The sequence below is a fragment of the Dasypus novemcinctus genome, chromosome 2 (assembly GCF_030445035.2).
Source record: "Dasypus novemcinctus isolate mDasNov1 chromosome 2, mDasNov1.1.hap2, whole genome shotgun sequence".
Taxonomy (NCBI): Eukaryota; Metazoa; Chordata; class Mammalia; order Cingulata; family Dasypodidae; genus Dasypus; species Dasypus novemcinctus.
The window spans coordinates 107,867,606-107,886,668 of record NC_080674.1 but is presented as its reverse complement, the minus strand read 5'-3'; the positions used below and the strand labels follow the sequence as shown (position 1 = coordinate 107,886,668).

General features: G+C 35.6%; 1 non-coding gene across 1 annotated transcript; it reads right to left on the bottom strand.

Moving 5' to 3' along the window:
* Nucleotides 1-17,485: 17,485 nt before the first annotated feature.
* LOC111762249 (U6 spliceosomal RNA) lies at nt 17,486-17,587 on the bottom strand. The gene has a single exon (XR_002795413.2). It is a non-coding gene; the product is annotated as a U6 spliceosomal RNA (small nuclear RNA).
* Nucleotides 17,588-19,063: the final 1,476 nt, after the last annotated feature.

Here is a 19,063-nt window from a genome sequence, read left to right as displayed (position 1 = left end):
ATCACAAACCTTCACTGGAGTTCCCAGCTTGAGGTATGCACTTTGAAATTTGGACTTGTCCAAACCTACAGTCACGAGACAATTCTTTTTAAAAAATCTTGTAATGTTTAACTATGTACATCTGTTTCCCTAGAGCTATTTGACTAATACACCCCCATTACTGCAATCCTCTGTTAAAATTAATAAGTCTTTATTATAAACTTTCCCCTTGTTCATATCACTCCACAGATTACATCTCCTGAATGGACCCTGACGTACATAAATTATGCCTGAATCAATGTAATTCTCCATAATATTAATATTGGAGACATTGCTGTGAATGTCTTAGAGAAATTATGAGAATATAAAAAGAAGTTTTAAAAAATATGCTAGAAATTTGAATATTTATATATTAGAATTAGGCATTCATCATTTACATTTATTCTTCTATTAACTTTTCTTAAATTATGCTGGTTTTGAATTATGCTGGATCTTCAGGAATTCATTACTTTTATGTGACTGTCCTACATGCATACACACAAGATTTCTAGAATTCTGTTGATATTTTATATCAGCCAAAAGCTCACTAAATGTTGAGTCTGTAGTTTATGTACAAATAAGTTACTTTATAACTGTAGACACTAAACCACGTATTGAACAAAATTACAGGATGTTTAAAAATATTTTGAAACTGGAAAAAGTTACAACTTTGTTCTCAAAGTGACAGTACTATGTGCATTTCCTACCAGTAATTGCATCATGCTGATCCTGTCTGCTAAATCAGTATCTTTTTCTTTGCACTGCAGAAGAGTCACAGGGGCAGTAAACTAGACAGAATAGATCAGCGTCCAATCCTCAGACTACTGTGAAGATTTATAGAGCATTTGAGTATTATTAGCTGATTCCTTCTCTCTAGGAACTCTTTTGTTTAATCTCTGACTAGAATAATATCTTGCTGTGTTATATCCTGAGACAAAAAACTGCATGTGTATTTTCATGTGTGTGTGCACAGACACATTCACGCATATATGCTCATATTTGTGTGACTTGCCCACTGGCATTTTCCCTGTGTATTTTCAGTCTCCTCAGGCCAGTTCTGTCTTTCATCTCCTCATTTTGGGTATCTTTAGAAGGTCAGCCCTAGGCATGAGAAATGGAAGCAGAATTACTTTACAGAAGCAATACAGGCTCCATTAAAGAGAAATCAAGAAATAGAGATAAGCAAAAGTCTGTGACCAACAACCATAATTCTTTTAGCTTATCCAGAGTCAATTTTTGTTACCACTTTGTATAGTCAAGCATATACACACATTAAAATATGCAAATCATATTCTTCAGGGTCTTTTTCTAAATGTTCTACATATATTTACTGTTTTTCTAACAGATTTTGTCAACTATTCCACTAGATTTTATACATTAGGTTTAATCCAACATTTTAGAAGTACAGAGAGTACAGGGAATATTTAAATTACTGAAAAGGAATAGGATATACAAAATAATAATAATTTAAAAGTCTAAAATACCTTGGGACTAGGAATAATTATTTTCTAACAAAGCCTTGTGTTGACCAAACAAATTCCATTCAGCTAGGTTCCCTTCCACTAGAGGAAAGCAGCACGGTTATGAATAATTAGAATTGTTGAAGTAGAACAAAGAACACAAAATATGACCAGATATACCAGAAATAAATGGTCAGTTCAAAAGGTTAAGGTTCAAACCTGAGATCAATGATAGGAAACATCCAAGCAAATCAGGCCGGTTGGCTGTCACTGACTTTTATATCTTATTTCAATGCCAAAAAAGAAAGAGTTTATATATCAAAGTCAGTTATGAAAAATCACTTTCTCTCTTTCACAGAGATTGGTCATAATGAACTTCACAAAGCAAGTGACCTAGTGAATTAAAAGTTTGCCATAGGATCAATAAGTACTTCCTAGGCTGTGTGTGTGTGTGTGTGTGTGTAACTTGCAGGAAGATGGCACTGACTAAAACACCTTAAGTAAAGGCTGTTCTTTGTTATACTCTTTTATCTTAGAAAACTGACTTCACTAAAGTGTGAATTCCAGTATGGTTTTTTTTTGTCTGCCAAGAAAACTAAAATAATCAGATTTGTGCCACCATTATCTAAGAACAAGATGACATTCTACATATTTCTAACTAGAGATGATGAAGAATTTCCTAGTATGGAATGATTTGTTTTTATATATTAAGCAAGTCACTTGTGGAAATATATAACTTGATTTAATAAATGTTTTTGAAATATTATATTGCTATCAGTAAATAGAATCCTCTATCAAAATTAAATTATGGTCATAACAGCAATAATAGATTTTTATTACTAAAACTTAAGCCAGTAACAGAAAACACAACATATTTATGCTCTCCACACTCTAAAAAAAAATTCTAGTATGCTTCCTAAAGAATGTCATTCAATTTAAAAGAATTTCCAATGTAAGATGACCTAGAGAATCTCGTAATAGGCAAGTTCAATTCTTTAAAGATAAATCTGGAAAACTTTCTAGATGATAATCTTCCCAATAAATTATACATAACTCAGAGGACTAAAATGAACAAAGAAGCAAGGTAGACTCAGGAATCAAACTTTTCTCCATGGATGGAGTATTTGCCTAGGGAAATCTCTACATAATGGTACTATTTCATGGTGTGCCTATTGCCTGATTGCTTGAGAAGGCATGAAGTTGTTACAATTAATTTTTAACATATCCTAATAAGTAAATTCAGGAACTCCCAGTACCCTACCAAAATGCCCATGCCATGATTTAGAAACTCTCTGGAAAAATTTTAAAAGTGTAATTTTACATTTTTAGAAATTGAATGACTACTACATGTAAAACTCTAATTTTTGTTTGTTTGGTTTAACTTTTTATATTGAAATAATTTCACACTTACAGGATAGTTGCAAAAATAATACAAACACTGTGCTGAGAACTCCAATACATCTCTATCCCAGACACCCAGATATAGCAATTTTAATATTTTGCCACATTGCTATACCATTCATTCTGTTTTTCTATCTAATATATCTATCTATCTATCTATCTTCATCATCATCTAATTTCTGAATATTTGAAAGAAGGTTGTGTACGTCATACTTCTTGAACACATGATGTTTCCATGTACACTTCCTATGAACAAGGATATTAAATTATGTAATTAACCATAAGTGCATTTATCAAGTTCAAGAAATTTAACATTGATATAAAGCTTACATTCTATATTCCAACTTTTTCTTATGACCCAATAATATCCTTTGTATTTAGATACATCCAGTACCACGTGTAATATTTAATTGCCATTACCACTTTAGTTTCTATTTCTTTTTTTTTTTTAATTGTAGAAACACATGTACAAAAAATCTTCCCATTTCAACTGCTCCAAAGCATAACGTTCAGTGGAATTAATCACATTCACAATGTTGCAGTAACCTCATCCTCATCCACTACAAGAAATTTAACTTCACCTCAAACACAATTTTTGCTTTAAAACCCCACTCTCCCTTCCCATACCTCTGATAACCTATACAATACTTTCTGTCTCTATGAGTTTGCAAATTTTCTGATATTTTCTTTATGTCTATCATGGGCTTAAGTTTAACATCCTAAATTTAAAATAATCTAATTGCTTTGATACCAACTTAACGTCAACAGCACATATAAGCTATGTACCTATACCCCTATTTCATCTTTATGCAGTTTTTACAAATTACATATTTATACTTTATGAATTAAAACAATTGATTTATCATTATATTTTATGCATTTTTCTTTGAGATCTTATAGGAAGTAAAATGTGGAGTTACTAACGAAAATTACAACAGTACTGGAATTTATATTTATCCCTGTCATTATTCTCACCAGTGATCTCTATTTCTTCAAGTGGCTTCGATGTATTGTTGATTGTTCTTGATTGTCCTTTCCTTTCAATCTATAGGACTCTCTTTGGCATCTCTTACAGTGCCAGTCCAGTGTTGATGAACTTCCTCAATTTTAATGTAAGAATATCTTAATCTCCCCCACATTTTTTAAAGATTGTTTTGCCAGATATTGAATTCTTGGTTGGCGTGATTTTGCTTTCAGTGTTTTAAATATATCTTTACACAGTTTTCTTGCCTCCATGGTTTTCTATAGAAATCAGCACTTAATATTATTGGGAGGGAAGCTCCATTTTCATGACATATTGCTTTCTTTTGCAGCTTTCAGAATTCTTTCTTTATTGTTGACATTTAATATCTCACAGCATGGATCTAATCGAGCCTAATTGGGTCTAATTGGGTTTATCCTAATTTGTAGTTTGTTAAGCATCTTGGATGTATATATTTATGTCTTTTGTTGAATTTCGGAAGTTTTCAGCTATTATTTCTTTAAATATTCTCTCTGTTCCTTTCTATCTTCTTTCTCCTTTGTGGATTCCCTCAATGCATATATTGGTATCCTCAGGCTCTGTTCACAATTCTTCATTCTTTCTTCCTTCTTCTCCTCAGACTAGATGATTTCAATTGTCTTATTTTCAAGTTCACTGATTCTTTCTTATGCTAGGTCCAATCTGCTGCTGAACCCTTCTAGGAAATTTCTAAATTCTGTTACTGTATTCAGTATTGTTTGGTTCATTTTCATAATTTCTATCTCTGCATTGCTATTCTCTTTGTGTTTATAATTTTCCTGCTATTCTTTAGTTCTTTTTCCATGTATTCCTTTAGTTCTTTGTGTATATTTAAGACCTTTTTTATAAGTCTTTGTCTGGAATGTCCCAGTCTGGTCTCTCTCATGGATAGTTTCTAATGTTTTAATCTTCTTCTTTGCTTGGGCCATCACTTCCTGTTTCTTTGGATGTTTTATAATCTTTTGTTGAAATGCAAATGCTTTTATATTTTAATGTGTTATCAGTGGGAATTTAGTCTCTGAGGTGTCTGTTCCTTGAGTGTATATCCAGTTAGTTTTATGAAAGGGATTTCTTTTTATGAAAGGGATTTATTAGGAGCTAATAAAAGAATGAAATAAAATTCCTTTCTCAGTTTTTGCATATTGACTTGTGTCAGTGCCCCTCTGCAGAGCTTATCCATACAATAAATTTAGATAATTGTTCCCAGCTAAAGTGTAGGGACCTACTTGATCCTTTTTGCACATGTATCTTGTCTTGGACATTCACATGTGGCCCTAGGAATTCCCCCTATTTACACAGATACAAATATCTCCTCTTCTTAGGAATGAGTTTCCTCACAGTCCCAGGCACTGCACTCTGTGTCCTATAATCAGCAATCCCTTGCCCCAGGGAGCCTCTTTGTTCTCACACAACTTTCATTAGAAGAGCTCTATGATCTGCCTTCTACAAACAAGGCAAGTTTTGGGACAATATACCTCTCAGACCATTACCAGACAGAGATAAGGTTAGTGCAGCCAGAGTACCAAAAGATCCTATCACTTTTAAGAAGGCTTCTTTCTTTTTTTTTTAAACAAAATTTTATCAAAATATATCATTTATACATGAACATAAATCAACAATAAGTGTATAGTAAAACTTATGAATTTACAACAACAAAAAATAAGATATCTTTTTCTTAATTCAGAGCTTACCCTGTCACTACAATCTTTTAATTGTCTTCTGGAAGCTTTGATAAAAATGTTTCTGCCAGTTCTTGTGGGTTGTTCAAAGTTTCTGTGAGGACACAGAGGCCTGAAACTTCTCACTCTCCATCTTGATTGGGGTGGGCTCCCAAAAACCCTGTTTTATTAACAAGAAGGATTCAATCATTCACAAAATGAGGTCTCTACAATCTAGGAACCTAAAATGCAATTTGGAGAAGTCCTTGATATGAAAATTAAACATAGCAGCTCATTTTAGGAGATAGCATTCAAATAGGAGACCCATATCTGGAATATGGAATATATACATATATATATATTAAATGAACTATGGTTCAAACCCTAGCCATAAATGTATGTTACTATATTACTATATTCAAAACCCTTCATATTTTTAAAATATATCAGCAACTGTGGCAGTTTGATATTATTTACGAATTCCCCCCCCCCCAAATAAGATTATGTTTGTAAACTAATCTGTTCTCTTGGGTGTGATATACTTTGAATGCATTAGATTCAGCTGTCATGTCTTGGTTAAATTACCTGTTAGGATTGGAGTTTTGATTCAGTAGAATGTGACTCAGGGTTGAGTCCCCACCTCCTTGGTGGGCTGATATAAAGGGCACTCACTTAAGACATGTGGACAAGGTGAGAGCTTGGTCATTTTGGTCCTGTCATGTGACACAAAAGAGAAGGCTCAAGCATATAAAGCCCAAGGGAGAAATGAGCCATTCACCTGACAGTTTGCGACTGAAGAGAACAGAGCAGCTAAGCAGCTGAGAAGACCTGGAAAGAAATGAGCCCTATGCCAGCCTACAGCTGAGATCAGAAGAAAGTGGGCCCACAAAGCCTTAAGAGGAAGAGGAAGGTTGAACACTTGCAGAAATCAGCAACCATCTTGCTTCAACAGAAAGCAGCTGACTTTGATGAGAAAGTGCCTCTTATAGTACCTTGAATTGGACTCTTTTCTTTAGGGCCTTACAATTAGGGCTTTCATTGTAAGTTTTTACTCCAAACAAATACCCTTTATAAAACCCAACAGATTTCTGGTAGTTTCCATCAGCACCCCATTGGCTGACTAATACAGCATCTAAGTAGAATATTTTGTTTGGTTAAATAGAAAAGGACCATCAGTACTTTAACATTGCTTTTCTTTTTCTTTTTTTTTAGGAGGTTCTGGAAATTGAACCCAGGACCTCATACATGGGAAGCAGGAGCTCAGCCCACAAAGATATACACACTTCCCTGCTTTCCTTTTAGAATACAAAATACCAACTGTGAGAAACTAAGAGCTGCAGAGATAATATCTCCTAAGCCTCAGTTATAAACTATTGTTGAATTGAAAGTATTTAATAAGATGAACACTACAGATCATCACACAATTATGGATTATTGGAATGCTGAATCTTGGTGAATAAGTGCAGAAAATTAGGCAATGTGGCTAGATCTCTGATGTATAAACTTAAAGGGTATAGTGGTTTGATATTATTGATGAATTCCAAAAAGAAATATTGGATTATTTTTGTAAACTGGTCTTTTCCTCTGGGTGTATTTGAGTGTGTTGGAGTCAGAGGTTTTACTTTTACTTGATTAAATAATGATGAAGCCTTTGATTGGGCCACATCAGTAGGACATTAAGTCCCCACCCCACCAAGGGGAACACAGAGAAGGGAGGTTGAAGTTTTTGAGCTGGAGCCTGGGAAGTAAACACACAGGAGAAGAAACACAGAGGAATAGAGACTGCTCCTTAGACACAGCAGAGGCCCTGGGAAGAGAGATGAGCTGTTCACCAGATAGTTTGCAGCTGCAGAGACCAAAGCCCTGAGCTGCTGAGCCTGGAGAGAAACAAGTCCCAGGAAGAGAGGAACCCAGGAAGTCTTGCAGACATCTGCAGACATCTTGCTCCAACACATGACAACAGACTTTGGTGAGGAGGAAGTGACTTATACTTTATGGCTTGGTTACTGTAAGCTTCTACCCCAAATAAATACCCTTTATAAAAACCAACTGATTTCTGGTATTTTGCATCAGCACCCCTTTGACTGACTAATACAAGGGGATATTATACAATAGTAATTACAGAGTATATTCAGAATTAAAGAATATATACAGAATATGAGTATATTGTGATGCTTGAAAATCTTCCAAAGATAATTTGCATGGTAGAGGTTAGGAGGGATAGCCTCATTTTTATATTTCACATGTACAAAAATAAACATAATCATCACAGTGATCTCAAAGGCCCATTGAAGGTAAAATGCAGCTGATTTAAGGTCAAATCTTGGTGTATAGTCCTATACTACTTCAAAATATGCAGTAATTTAATCTACTTTTAGGATACAAAACAGTTGAGGAAAAGAATTGCATGCCAACATTGCTCTAAAAGGTGGAGACAAAGGTTTAGGTCCATCCTTCAAATTTACTTTTTAGTTATTAAAAGTTGTATTTCAAACTGTAGTGAGTTTGGATAAATTACTATTTGATTTTGAAGTATCCTGTGAGCCTGTCTTCACTGCTTCTCAAAGAAAAGTACGTGACTTTTACCACTTCAAAAGTCTGACTTCCCCATGACACATTTTGAATTGAACCATGGTTGACAGTTTTATTACAAATATGTTGCACTTGTAATTGTTATACCAAAGAAAGTGATTGAAAAAATTTGCAAAGTTATAAAATTAGACTTTAGTGCTGCAGAGAATGAGGAAATGTTAGCTTTAAAAATAATATTCTCAGAGATGTATACATCAAGACTAAAAATTTTAAATTTGATTTATTATTCACTTTGGATATAACACTTTCTAATGTGGAAAAAAAAAGTCTGAAATTATTCCACTTTATATAAGTGGGGACAAATCACTCCTTATAGATTTCTTTCCAAAGGCCTCACTGTCCATGGCATAAAAACTGTTTGAAAGGGTTTTATGTGTTACTATTTTAACATCTCCCACCACACTATACAAATGCCAGTCTGACCACTCTGCCTTTAGGGGTTTCACAAAGCAACTTTCTTTAAAGGTTACAGGTGATGTTATGTCTTCTAAGAATGTCAGCTCTCTTGACAGTTCTCCACGATGTGGACATAGTTGATACTAAAAAATTGGGTAAACAAGTTTAATCTGAGGGGGACGATTCTATTCAGGTGTCTATTTTTATGTTTGCTAATTGTTTCACATATAAATTTGATTTTTATATTTGCATAGTTTTTAGCTTTAAGTCTTTAACTTTTACTTTTCATCAGTTATTTCTCTTAGACCCTTACACCATGGGAAAGATATTTTGTTTAGAAACAGGACTCAATCCCACCTGCGCAACAAGAATTTGTTAGATACTTCATTAGAAATCTTCATCTACAAAGGAGCAAAGCAGTAATATTTCTATGAAAACTCACTTGTGGTTAGAAGGGAATTGATATTATAATATTTTAAAATTGCATGTTACTTCAATTTTAAAAACAAAAATTAGTATATACTCTAGGGTATTCTTACACAAACCAAAAACAAATTCACTTAAGGAAAATAAGTATGACAAGTCTTTAGTGCATAAATTGAGTTAATACCTGTGCCTTTTAAAATTAAAGGAAAAGTTGCATGGAAATGCAGTTTGTAATTAAACAGAAATCTAATATACATATATAACATTTTATTTTATCCAGGGTGTTGAGAAAGGTGGTTTATTTCAATGCCTGAGCAACAACCCATAAACTAATCAGTATCCTAAATTGCAATAAATATGTATTAATATGTTCTGCCTCCTGACCTCCCCAATTTGGAGATTACAAATTATAGGTATTTTTAATTTTTCCATTAAGTAAAAGTCTATATTGTTACAACCTTGTATTTTCAATAATATTTGTGATGATCTTTTGGTAATGCTTTGAAAATGATATAAAGGTAATCAAGAATATACCGTAATATCAAAAACCCAAAACTTAAAACAAAGATGCAGAGAAAATATATAATGTAAAAGCTGACAATTTTACCAAATAATATATATCCAAGCAGAAGTAGTATTAACAGATTTATAAAAACTGAGGTGATTCCATACTAAAACTTGGGGAAAACATCAAGCAAATAAATAATGTAACAGGGTTTTGAAGATTCGAAGGACTACAATTGAAATAATAGCATCATTTAAGGTTATTCTACCATCACATGGGCTGTGTCCAATTACCTATCTAGTTAGTAAGAATCAGGAAATAAAGTTTGGTTGCTCCTGCCCAATTCTCTACTTCAATGCCTATCGCACCTTCCAGAGGATACCATTATCCCACATGAAAAAATCCTAAAACATCTTTAATATATTCCAGGAATGGACTCACGAAAACTGTGTTCTCTTTCATCTCTGCCGTTGGACAAAATTGAAAGAACCAACATGGATACTCTGTGCTGGCTGTAACATTATAGTCTATTGTATTAGTCAGCCAAAGGGCTACTGATGCAAAGTACCAAAAATCTGTTGATTTTTATAAAGGGTATTTATTTAAGGGTAAAAGCTTATGGTCACAAGGTCCTAAAGAGCCCTACTCAAGGTAACATAATGGGTATTTTCTCACCAAAGTCTGTTGCCATGTGTTGAAGCAAGATGTTTGCTGATCTCTGCGCGAGTTCAGCCTTCCTCCTTCTTAAGTCTCTGTGAGCCCAGCTTCTTGCAATCTCAGGTGTCGCTTGAGGGCTGATTTCTTTCCAGGCCTCCTCAGCTGCTCAGAACTCTGTTCTCTACAGCTGCAAACTATCAGGCGAATGGCTCAGCTCTCCCCAAGAGCTGTTTGAGCCTTCTCCTTTTGCCACATCGCAGGACCAAAACGACTAAATTCTGTCCTCTTCTGTGTCTTCTCCTGTGTGTCTTCCTGAATGAGTGTCCATTTATATAGCCCCAGGGGATGGGGACTCAACTCTGAGCCAGGCCCTACTGACTGGTCCAAACAAAGGCCTTAAATTGATTTAAGTACATAAACTTAAAACTTTTGAATTTAATACAATCAAAGGGTATCATACCCAGAGAAACAGACTAGTTTACAAACATAATCTTTATCTCTTTTTTGAATCCATAAATAATATCAAACTACCACACCTATGCTAGTATAAAAGTTGTCACACCATACCCCGCAGGTAGCCATGACCTTCCATCCTTAACTTTGTGTGGACAACTCTGCCAACCCCTCAGCTGTGAGATCTGATAACCATGTTATTCTGCCATCTCACATACCACAACTAGCTCCAACTTTACCATCAATACATAATATTCTCTGAAGTGCAATTTCTAATTAGGGATCTGTTTTTCCTTCCACTCCTAAATATCAGCATTCCATCTTAGTTTACTTGGCACACATCCTTACTGCACCTGTATATTTGTCTAATGGCAGTCTTACAGTGACTTTCTTCCACCTTGAATCCCCACCTCTCATCGTCAATGACTCAGCTCCAAACAATTATGCCATTTTTATTGGTTCATTAAACATACACAGCTTCAATAAGATCATGGATTTAGGTGCACAGACTTCACTTTAAATGTAGCTTTTACCTGTGTCACAAATAAATGCCTCCCCAACCTATCCTATATGCAGAAAGAAAGGAAAAAAAAGAAGAAAGGAGTTAGGGAGCAAGGAAGGAAGGCAAGAAGAAATGAAAAGTTCTGCCACTAACTGGTTGATTATGGGGAGGAAATGTACCTTGCATGGATGTCACTTTATTTTTTCAGTTGTAACACATAAATCACTGTTGTGTACAATTTTATTTTTAGCAATCAAATGTTTAAATCTGAGGTCAAAGCTCAATGTATTAAACAAAGACTTGGCTCTTCAGTTTTCTGCTCTCTGGCCCCCTCAGAGATACTATTGGTCTCCTCAGAACATAGTGTGTGTGGTGGTTTTAAGTTATATATGAGACACAGAAAAACATTTCTAAATTTAATCCAAACCTGTGGATGTGAACCCATTGTAAAGAGAACCTTTCGATGGGGTTTCTTCAGTTAAGGTGTGTGGCCTAGGATGGGTCCTAATGCTGATACTGGAGTCATTTATAAGAGAATGAAATTCAGATAGAGAGAGAAAGCCACAGGAAATAAGAAGCCAAAATCAACAAAATCCAGAAGAAAAAGGAGAGACCAGGAAACACTGCCAAACCTTGCCATGTGACAGAGGAACCAAGGATTACTGGCAGCCAGTCTTCAGGGAGAAAGCACTGCCTCGATGATGCCTTGATTTGAATTTTATTTTAGCCTCAGACCATAAGCAAAAATATTCCCATTTTTTAAGCCAAACTATTTCATGGTATTTGCTTAAGCAGCCTAGGAAACTAAATGAGTATGATAATCCCTGTCATAAGAAAATATTGTGATTAAATAAGAACTTTCTGAATGTCAAACATTCTGCTAAAAAAGTCACATACAATATCCATTTGTCTAGTAAAATGAGCTATTAGTGTGGGAGAGAATAGTATGGACTGTTGATTTAGTGGTTAGGCTATTAAGTTAAACTGCTCGGATTAAAAATCCAAGGCTAACATTTCTTTACTAAATAATTTGAGGCAAGTTAATTAATTTGTCTGTTCCTCAGTGTCCTCATCTGAAAAATAGAAATAATGGCAGTACTTTCCTAAAGGATTTGGTGTGGGGTTTTAATAAGATAAGCAACCAATCACATATTAAGCATTCGATGCACATCAGCCACACTTATTATCTCCAATTTATAGATTAAGAAAGTGGGGCTTAGAGAATTTGAGTAACTAGCCATAAGTCACAAAGCAATAAAGATCACAGCTTAAGAAACAACACCATCTATTGTCCCTAACCCATGATCCTCTCCACTATACGTGATTATTCCTTCATTCCTCACAGGGAGTGATCCATGATTCTGCATATATGCACCCAAAGTCTAATCATCACACAGTACTCATGTTATTAATTGTTTCATGTTTCTGATGAGTTGATTCTTAATAATCTTACATACAAAGCCTAGCTACTTTGATAATTCTATTAGTATATTTTAATTTGTGTTATATTTAAATGTGTGTTCATAGAAAAATTCTGAACTATATAAAAACATATCTCAGAAAAAAACATTTAAAATCCCCAATTCTCTGCATTCTCAGGCTTACTCCCTATAAATAAGGACATTTCACTGTTTTTTTTTTTGTTGTTGTTGTTGTTGTTGTTGTTATTATATTAGTCAGCCAAAAGGGATGCTGATGCAAAGTACCAGAAATCTGTTGGCTTTTATAAAGGATATTTATTTGGAGTAAAAGCTTACAATTACAAGGCCCTAAAGAGTTCAACTAACATTACTCCTCATCAAACTCTGTTGCCACATGTTGAAGCAAGATGGTGGGCGACATCTGCAAGAGTTCAGCCTTCCTCTTTCCTCTAAAGGCTCCGTGGGTCCAGCTTCTTCAGATGTCAGCTGTAGACTGGCAGTGGGCTCTGCTGCTCTGTTCTCTTCTACTGCAAACTATCTGACTAATGGCTTATCCTTACCCAGGGTGCAGATCAAAGTCCTCATCCATGTCTATGGAGTTCTCTCTCTTTTCTCACATATCTGCTGCTTCTGTGTTTTTGAGTGTCCATTTATATAGCCCACCAAGGAGTCAGGGACTCATCCCTGCATGCCTTCATGACAGTGGTCGAATCAAAACCCTAATCTTGATTTAAGCAAGTAAATGTAAAGTCTTCAAATACAAATCATTCTAAGGATATCATGCCCAGAGGAACAGACCAATTTATAAACATAATCAATATCTCTTGTTGGAATTCATAAATAATATCAAACTGCCACATTTATGTATGTACAATATTGATATAGATACTTTTAAAAAATAAGATTGCACTACTTCATTTTCTGAAACTTGTTTGATATATATTGTTGGATCTTGGACATATTTTTAAATTAGAACTTACAGAACTACCCATTTTTACATGTTTATAAAGTTATATCACATGATGAGCCAAAATATTTTTAATGATTCTTCTACTGATGATCATTTATATCTTGAGAGAGTTCCTGTTTGTTTGTTTTGATATGGCAACCATAAATATTGTTTATAAAAACTTTGTTCACATACATGAATACATGTATAAGAATTTCTAGCATTGATATCACTATGTCAAAAATATATGCTTTTTATATTATGTTAGTACTACCAAATTGTCCTCTTAGGAAGTTCACCAACTCATTTTCTTACCAACAGTATATGAGAGCACTTATTTCCTCTCTCCCTTTTTCAACATATTTATGCTTCTGAATGTTTTTTGTCTTCCAGTGAGACTTTAAAAATTAATTTTTATTTTCAAAAATTCTATTACATCAATCTAAAAAATCCCCCTCTCACCTCCTCCCATCCCTTCGTAACCTCTAATCTAGTTTCTGTCTGCAAATTTGCTATTTGTAAATTTCTCTTTAAGTGACATCACACAATATTTGTCCTTATGTGCCTTGATTATTTCTATCAACATAACGTTTTCAAGGTTCTTTCATGTTGCAACATGTCTCAGAACTCCTTTCCTTCTTATAACCAAATAATATTCTTCTGTATGTATGTACCATTTTGTTTATCTGTTTATTTGTTGATGGACACTTGGGTTGTTTCCACATTTTAGTGATTGTGAGTATTGCTACTATAAACTTTTTTGTACAAGTATTGGTTAGAGACTGTTTACTTGTTCTCTGGCTATATACCTAGGAGTGGAATAAGTAGGTCATGTGGTAATTCTATATTCAATTTTTGAGAAACTGCCATATTGTTTTCCACAGGGGCTGTAACATTTTACCTTCCTATCAACAATAAACTAAAATTCCAATTTTCCAACAACCCTCTCTAACATTTGTTATTTTCCTTAAAAAAAAAGAAATCCTTGTGGTTGTAAAGTAGCATCTCACTGTGGTTTTGATTTGCACTTCCTAATGGCTAGTGATGTTGAGCAGCTTTTCATATGCTTATTGGCCAATTGTCTATCCTTTCTGAGAAAATGTCTGTTCAAGTCCTTTGACTATTTTTTAATTGGGTTGTTTGTCTTTTGTTATTGAGTTGCAGGATTTATTTATATATTCTGGATATTTTGCCCTTATCTGATATATGGGTTGCAACTATTTTTTCCCATTCTGTAAACTGTCTTTTTACTTTCATAATTTTCTCTGATGTATAAATGTTTCGTATTTCTTGTTTCTTTTGTTGCTTATGCTTTTGGTGTCATATCTAAAAATCAATAGCCAAATCCCAGATCATGAAAATTTACCCCTTTTATCCTCTAAGGATTTTATGATTTTAGCTCTTATATTTATGCCCTATGGATTTTGTTTTAATTTTTACATTTGGTATGAGCTAGAAGTCCTACTTCATTCTCTTGCATGTAGATATCCAGTTTTTCCAACCATTTGTTGAAGAGACTATTTTTTCACTTGCATATACTTAGCACCTTTGAAAAAGAATCAGTTGGCCATAGATGTGTGAGTCGTCCATTTCTGATCTTTCAATTCTAGTACATTGTTCATATATCTATCCTTATGCTAATATCACACTATTTTGATTACTGCAGTATAGTGGTTTGAAGCTGTGTGGACCCTGGAAAAATATGTTCTTAAAGTTAATCCATTACTGTGGGGGTGGACCCATTGTAAATAGGATCTATTGATGTGGCTACTTCAGTTAAGGTGTAGCAGATAACTAAATCACACTGAGCGGTACCATTCCTATTTTGACCCATTGATTCCTGGACCTGTAAATTGTGACTATGGGAGAAACAACAACATAGAGTGGAGGCTAATTTATAGTAATGCAGTCTTCTAGAAAACATTGTCCCTGCCCTGCAAAGTAATACCATCCACTTAACACTAATTGTATCTTCTAAAGGCCACTCCACCATTCTATCAATACAGTTGTTTCAGAATTATGGGGCACATTGTAAGACCAGTGAATTCCATGAATATGTGCCCATTCCTATACTTCCTTTGCCATGAAGAGGGATCCTTGATTAGAAGCAATACTTTGTGGACTACGTAATGGTAAATAATTCTACGTATGGCAGTTTTGGCAGAAGCATCATGAGCAAAGAAGACATATGGAGTATGTGTCTATTCTACTTAGAACAAAATGCTAACCCTTCTATTTTAGAAGTGATCTAATGTAACCAACCTTCCGCCAGTTAGCAAGCTTATCACCTCAGGAATGGGTCATATTGTAGACTGAGTAGTGGTCTCTGCTGCTGGCAGTTTGGGCACACAGCAGTGACTGTAACCAGGTTGACCTTGTTGAGTAGAAGTCCATCTTGCTGTGTCCGTACATAGCCTTCATCCCTACCACCATGGCCAATTTGATCGTGAACCCATTGGGCAATGACAAGAGCTGCTTAAGAATGAGCCTGACTGGTATCCACAGAACAGGTCATTCTATCTCCTTGATTATTAAAATTCTGTCTGCTGAAGTCACTTTGTGGTAATCATTCATATGAGATACAAATATGCTCATATTTTATGCCCATTCAAACATCTATCTCCACACCTCTGCACCTGTCCTCTTTGTAACCAATTTTCTAATCATGTTCCTTCCATGTCCCTGATCATCCAACCAAACTATTGGCTACAACCCATTAATCGGTATACAATTGTATCTCAGGTCATTTTTCCTTCCAAGCAAAATGAACAACCAGATGCATTGGATGAAGTTCTGCCCACTGGGAGGATTTCCCTTCACCACTGTCATTCAGGGATAGACCAGAAAGGAGCTGTACTGCTGTAGTTGCCCATTTTTTGGTGGTACTTGTGTATTACACAGAATAATCTGTAAACTGGGTCCAAGGTTTCTCTTCTTCAGTTTAACAGTAATAGGGAACTCCACATAAGGCTATTTCTATGGACTAGGTAAAGTGGCAGAAGTGGGTACCATGTGCATGTGCGCCACTTCCTCATGTACCTTACTTGTGCCTTCAGGGCCTGCTGGAGCCCAGTCTTATATACACCACTTCCATTTAATGATGAAGTGCTACTGCTCATGACCAACTTTATGGCTTGGTTGACTAGACAGTACCTAGCTCATGGCAGGCATCGCAGATCTCATAGTAATTCTGTGGCCCATGGTTAAGCATTTGAGTGTTTTCCAAGGCCCTCTAGCAGGCCAAAAGCTGTTTCTTAAAAAGATAGTAATATTTGCAGAAGATGGCAGGACTTTGCTCCAAAATCCTAAGGGTCTGCATTGTGATTTACCTGTAGGGCCTGCCAAAGACTCCCAACAGCACCTCTCTTTGCTACTGAAATTTCCAGCATCATTGAATCTGCTCTGTCCTATGACCCAAGTGGTAGAGCAGCTTTCACAGCAGCCTGGGCCTGTTGGTGAACCTCTTTTTGTTCCAGTCTTCATTCAAACCTAATTGCTTTTCGGGTCGATAAGTAAATGGTCTGGTGTGGCAGCCCATATGAGGAATAGGGATGGATGGCTGATTTACCCCTGAGGTAGGACATTGAATGTGTATTGCTGACTTTGACAGCTAAAAGCAAACCATTTCTGTGTGGTTTTTATGAACATGTATTGTAAAAAGGCAATTTCCAGATCAATAGCTTCAAACCAGGTACCAGGGGGTGTGTTAATTTGCTCAAGCAATGATACAACATCTGGAACAACAGCTAAAATTGGAGTCAAACCTGGTTAAGTTTACAGTAATCCACTATCATCCTCCAAGATTTTTTTTTTTTTTTCTGAACAGGCCAAATAGAACAAAATGGGTATGTGGTGTGAATCCCCACCTCTGTATCCTTCAGGTCCTTGATGGTGGCACCAATCTCCACAATACTTCCAGGTATGCAGTATTGCTTTTCCTATTGTACTGAAAAACACAGTTTCTATATTAAATGTCATACATATAGCTTTGACACATATTGTTTCTTTGATGATAACCAGCAAAAGATCAAAGCTCCGGGAGCTATGCAAAGTATGGACTGCTTCACAAATTTGCATGTCATCCTTATACAGGGTCATGCTAATCTTCTCTGAATTGTTCCAATTTTAGTATGTGTGCTGCCAAAGCAAGCCCTACTGCATTGCTATTGATTTAATATTTTGCTAGGTAGAGTCATTTCTAGTGGCTTCCACATGGCCTTTCCTACCATAATAATCCTACTACAAAAGCTGGGGAACCAATGTGGGGATTCTACTAAATGCTGAGTATGGCTGCGCCAAGTATGCATACAGGAACTGGGTAAATAACCACAGAATGGGTTCTGGAAGCCAATAAACCCATTATGAGATGGACTTGACCTAAAACTCTATTGAACATCTGACCTCTATAAACCCTTATTCTGCCTGGTGGATCAGTGACATTTTGAGTCTCCTGTAATTAATGTCAGTTTTAAGCCAATGTCTAATTCTCCAAATAGCTGATCATTTACTTTTCCCCAGTGCACAGTTACCCTTGTGAAAGGCCAAAGGTCCTTTGTGGAAGGTTGGGAGGAAGGTTAACAATATAAATTTTTGGCAGTGTAGCAGGATCTTTCCCAAAGGGCATCCAGTCTTCTCTTCATTCAAAGGGTTCTGGGTCTGTTAAACTGTGTCAAGTCTAGGAATTGACTGAGAGGCTGTGATGCTCTGTTTTTGTGATTCAAGTCAGAATTTTGTTCATTGACCTATAACTTTTCTACTGATCCAGATCCAGCAAAAATTTAATAGACCACCCATCTATTATACTTTCGGGTACCCCATAATGAATTAGCCAATACCACAAGTCTCTACAAACCAGACTATTCTGATTACTGTTTGATCATGCTGTCCATTACGGTAGACTTGTCTTTGGAGATTAAGTGCTGTCACTAGACTTCTGCCAGCCTATGATCAAGTTCAGGGGCAGCAGTTTCCACAATACTGTCCGACCTACAGAGAAGAGCAACCATAGACCTCTGCAAGGATGATGGAGCTGCTCTTCCAAACTTATTTCTTATAGTCCTGGTGAAAGGTGTGTCTTCTGGATATTCTTGTAATGGGTGAGGATATCTTACATGATAAATATATCCTAACATTCCAATCTAAGTCTTTGGAGTCCCTCATCTACCTTATAGCAGGGAAGTTCTGGCATTTTGACATCATGCAAAATAGACCACCTTTTGGTCCATGCCTCAGCCAACCACCCAAACAAACTGTTAGAATACTCTTTAACCCCTTGAGCTACAACACTGCATCCAGTCTCTCTGATTAATGGGGCCATATCAACTTTATTTTCCTTCCACCATTATCCATTAGCCTTAATGTCCATTTCCACACATATTTTCCTGATTTATATGTATATAAATTAGAAAAATTATGCAGTTATTTTGGAGTATAGCACATCTCATCATGGGTCACACTATGATTGCACTTTTGGAGCCTGTTCGGATTTCAGTCTATATATAGGTCAAAAGAAAAGAGGGATAGTGGGAGTGGGTCAGGAAAGGAATTAGCAGTGTCTTGCAACAAATTACCTTAGGCCATTCCACTGCAGTTTCTCCAGGTTAAATAGTGTTAATCTCTTCAAAC